At 34.1% G+C, this 5,049-nt stretch overlaps 1 long non-coding RNA gene across 9 annotated transcripts; it reads right to left on the bottom strand.

Moving 5' to 3' along the window:
- Positions 1–222: 222 nt before the first annotated feature.
- On the bottom strand, positions 223–3,565 carry LOC131017622 (uncharacterized). 9 transcript variants are annotated; one of them, XR_009099699.1, is made up of 6 exons: positions 3,229–3,561; positions 1,529–1,686; positions 1,210–1,254; positions 866–1,028; positions 683–761; positions 223–562 (listed from the first exon to the last, which is right to left on the bottom strand). It is a non-coding gene; the product is annotated as an uncharacterized LOC131017622 (long non-coding RNA). The 9 variants fall into 9 exon arrangements; XR_009099701.1 differs by having other exon boundaries at positions 866–1,023; XR_009099697.1 differs by adding an exon at positions 1,851–1,928 and having other exon boundaries at positions 866–1,686; positions 3,229–3,564.
- Positions 3,566–5,049: the final 1,484 nt, after the last annotated feature.

Here is a 5,049-nt window from a genome sequence, read left to right as displayed (position 1 = left end):
AATATTTTTCTTGACGTTTTCGGACCGTCAAGTAAAATAAAATACATGACAGTTATTGGTATATATTTGACACTTTCTCACCGTCATATATGTAAGTTTTAATGACATTTCTAAGTATATACTTGACACTTTTCAACCGTCATCTATACTCTTTCAAAATTTAAAATATATTTTTCCTATTTTATTTATTTTCCCTATTTTAAATTTATAAATATCATTAAATTGTAAAAATAATAAATTTATACATATTGAAGATGTCATTTAATCATCTATAATAATCAATCATCCAACATCCACAAAAGATCTATTATTTTACAACATCTCCAACATCCATACAAAAAGCTACAAGTCTTCATTCTCAATGCTCCCACCTTGCTTTCTTTAAGTCTTCATTTCCACCTTGCTTTCTTAAAATCTTCATTTCCACCTTGCTTTCTTTAAGTCTTCATTTCCACCTTGCTTTCTTTAAGTCTTCATTCTCAACGGTCTTATCTTTTTTCACTCTAGCTTTCTTCCACATTATAACTCTATTAATGTTCTCATTACCAAGTAACTCGCCCTTCTGCAATTACAAATATTAGACATGGCAGAGGCTTAGATAATTAAAAACTCGAGTAAAATGAAATGCTAAATTACATGATTCGCATCAAAGTTCAACAACAAGCATCGGACTGTATATTACCTGATGGAGAATAGTCTAAAACTACACTGAGATCTTTTATCAACATAATATGAAATAGAAACTGATAATTTCCAATTATCTGATGGCACAATAAAAGAAAGACAACCAATTAGTGAAAATCATACCTTTTGTATGAAAAGTACCTTGTATAAATTCGCACCATCAAAGAAAAGAAATTGCTACCTTTCACTGAACTTCTCAGCAGCATCAGTGGCATACAGAAGGTTCTCCCTGCCTTTTCTAGACCATATAAAGCTCCCTTCTTCTAACAAGCATCAGTGGCATACAGAAGGTTCTCCCTGCCTTTTCTAGACCATATAAAGCTCCCTTCCTCTAACAAGCTGGCCTATGGGCCAAGAATATAACAAAAAATGATTTGAGTCTCGTGATAGCTTATGAATACGATTGCAAGAAACGAAAAAGAATATAACCAATTGACAATATGAGTCCCAATCAATCTAAGTCCATCATCAAAGTTGCACCAAGATGCCTTGAACTGAGGCCTTCTGATGGAATTAACTTGTTACCTTGATCCCATTCGTATGAATTCACGTCCACCTAGTAGCTGGAATCTACCAATTCAGACAATGCCATCTCAAGTTTCAATAATTTGTACCTTTAATAGGTTGTGGGGCATGTGTGTGTGCACATTCTAAGTTCGTCTTAGTATATGGAAAAAAACGCACATGCTGAAATCGTTAATATCCATAGTAGTGAACTATGCCATTGAGAAAGCAACAGAATAATCACAAGAAACACTAGAAATCCCAACATGAAATCATCATAGCTGATAGTGAAATATAACAACAAAGGAGGTTTGCATCGGAGTGTAAGAAAACAATTGACCTCAGAGTGTAGTTTCTCCATCGGCATCCAGTCTCCAGGACCACATATATCAGACAGCACTGTGGCTACTGATGTCACAACATCCTTTTCTTCTAACTGAAGAAGTTGTTGGTTATCCGCTTCTCTATCAACACGTGTTCTCACATCAGCCTTCTTACCTGCAAGATTATCCGTATTAAGGCATGATTTACAGTGCAAATAAACCCGCTGAACTAGAAAATCAGGTTGTAGGAAAAAATTCCATATAGGACGTTCTGTGTAAGCAATTTTCACTCCTCAGAAATGTAGTCCCCAACTTCTCTAATATTGTTGTCACAGAAACCTATATTATAAGGCACACAGTTATTCAGTCCCTTTGTGTTTGCCTGATGAAGACACAACCATTTTTTGCAGATCATATCTGGTATCACATAAGGAAAAATTAGTTTAATGTGGCAGAAGACAAATTTAAGTTACAACAGAGGATTTTAAAAACTTATTAGTATTCCAATAATAGAGTCAGTTAGAGATGTCTAAAATAGTATTGTCACTTAGATCGATGTTCCCTTCATTCAAAGCATAATCACAAAATTCATGATCCTAAATATACAAATTCTAAGCTCGAGTTTCTACGAGATTTACTTAATCTATAAACATATATTACTAATTGGAGACTCTTCCTAAGGCTCACCAATATCATCCGTAGTGAAGTTCTTCCATAAAATTTTCACTAATATCAACTATCAAGACATTTAAATCCAGGAAATTATGGCCTAGCTAATAAGCCTATGTCATGATTTTACGTAAAGTATCTCCTCTGCTATGCCTGATCTAACAACTTGTTTTTTTCATTCCAATACGCAATTAATGTATCTAAAACTGCTAACAGGACACCTACCTTTCCATTTTACACGAAGAGGCGCAGGTGGAATATTAATAAAAGGCATATTACAGTGGAACATTTATTTGAAAGCTAAAGCCTGATTTATATTAGTCTAGTAAAACATGGGAGAACCTGTTGCTACCATGGGTCTAAATTTCTTTAAGCAAGCAGCGAAATGGATTTTGGGTAGGGGGAGGGGGCCAATCAATCCAATAAATCCATCAATTAATTACTACTGGCTACTGAGAACACTCCAATGCAAAATTTGACTATACATTTCTTGCATTTTTTGGAACAAACTGAAGTGAAGAAATAGTAAAGTGCAGGCAAAGCAAATAAGATGGTGCAAAATTGGCATAAATAGCAGTTTCAACAACGGGCTATCCAGCCAAGGATGCAATGGTCGAAAGTGCTTTTACTATACAAAAATGAAAGACATATTACCCTTACTCAGCATCCTCAGTGACTGCAACAAAATCAAAAGGAATACATTTCCAACAACATTTCTCATGAAATAATCTTAGCAAGGACATGAAATCTAGCTTACGGCTAGTCTCATCAAAGTATGAGAGCTCCAACAAACAATCAATAAATACCATAGTATAGAACGAAGCCACACTTTATCAACAAATAAGCGACAACAAAATTGTAGCCAATATTCCAAAATTATTAGAAAAAAGAAAGGACACCAGCGGCTCGGCTGCAACCCACCGCGGAGGAGGCTCGGGCTGGCGGCGACGACCGCCGGTTCTTCTTGAGGCGCGGCGGCCGCCGTGAAGGAAACAAACAGACAGGGCGGCGAGCGAGAGAGAGAGAGAGAGAGAATATAGAGAAGTACCGTAGTGCGCGAAGAGCGGTCCAAACGGTGTGAAGGCGCGGTAGTACGGCAACGGCGGCGATATCCGCCGGACGGACGAGAATCGAGAGGGAGATTGAGAATCGTCGAGGAAATTAGGGTTTACAGATCTATAAAGAAATTAGGATTAAAATTAGCACAGAGAAATAAGGAAGAGACAATGAGGGATAGCACCAGCGGCGTTCGCCATGCCGGTGGCTGTGAGAACCGGCGAAGACGCCGGAGAAAGAGAGATGGAGGACGACGCTGAGTGAGAAGAGAGTGAAAGAAGTGTGAAGAGGGAAAAATAGAGAGCAGTCACGTAAATAAAAATTTAATAGTGAATATCCTTTTTCTTTTTCTCTTTTAAAAAAAGAAAGAACATTATGTATGAAACACAGAAGTGAGTTATGAAAAACGTAAAAAATTAACATTAAAAATATTGAACATATAAATAAAAAAATTATATAAAATTTCAAAGCATAAAAAATTATTTGACGATTATTAAATCTATATCTATATATAAATTTTTCGATACAATATATTTTATCATAAATAAATTAAATAGTTCCCTCTCAAAAAAAAATTAAAAAGTTATCTTTTGGAGATTTAAGGGGGTTTTATTTTTCTTAAGTTTAATTTGTGAAAATAGTAAAAACTAAAATTTTAATTAATTTTAATACTGATGTTGATAAAAAATTTAAGAGGTTTTTAAAAAAAAATTAAGAGTTGAAATGTTCAATCTTTGTCACTTGTGTTTTTCCTTCAAAAAATTATGACAGTTTATTAATTTGTACTTGAATTTTATTTTATATTTTCAAATAATTTGCTTTTTTTTTTACAAAAATATAAGATGATTTGTGGAAATTCTGAACATTTTAAAACTTGTGGCTATAATCAGTTTTTGCTTCAAAATTTTTGCATTTTTTTAAAAGATATATGACGTTTTTTTTACAAATTCTTGACGTTTTAAAACTTGTGTCAATAATAATATAACTAATGACAATTTTTTTAGTAACATACATGACGATATGCATAAATGTCATGTATATCATTTAAATTAACGCACATATATGACACTTGTTTTAAATATAGTTGACGTTTTATACCAAATGTCAATAATATTACAATTAATGACAATTTGTTTAGCCACATACATGACAATTTGAATAAATGTCATGTATAGCATTTAAAATAACGCACATACATGACGTTTTACAGTGAATGTCATGTATACTATGAATAAATGACGCTCATACATGACACTTTTTCTAAAAGTGTCAGCCCAGCGTCATGTATTCTATACATGACACTGCATACCTGACGTTTTTTTTTCAAAACGTCATGTATACCAAAAAGGCGCTCATACATGACGCTTTTTCATAAAAAGCGTCATGTATGCAGTGTCATGTATACTCATTTTTCATGTAGTGAGAGAGAGAAACAGAGAACAGGAAGGAAATGCCTAAAACAAAACAGAGAAGTAGAACCAATGTTACTTCAAATGTTAGTCCAACATTAGAAATCAATGTTATTCAACATCCGGAAAAACAACAGAGACTATGATTCTTTCAACAGAGGAAGATTCTTTTTCCAAAACACTTTGAGATCTTAAAAACTCAACATCCATTTTTCCTGAGTGCATCGTCGCAGCGAACGTCGTGCCCCGAGTACTTAGATGAGAGAAGAGATGATCTCTTTTATTTAAAGATGTTTTATGACCATCAAGCCCCACTCTTGTGCTACCGGTCTTATAACATCAAAAAAAACTTTTTTTTTATTATCAACATCTGCTAAAAGAACACAGCATATACCGGTTAGTAC

This window comes from Salvia miltiorrhiza, chromosome 3 (genome assembly GCF_028751815.1).
Source record: "Salvia miltiorrhiza cultivar Shanhuang (shh) chromosome 3, IMPLAD_Smil_shh, whole genome shotgun sequence".
In the NCBI taxonomy this organism is placed as follows: Eukaryota; Viridiplantae; Streptophyta; class Magnoliopsida; order Lamiales; family Lamiaceae; genus Salvia; species Salvia miltiorrhiza.
The sequence above is the reverse complement of the archived record's forward strand: the minus strand, read 5'-3'. Positions and strand labels throughout refer to the sequence as shown.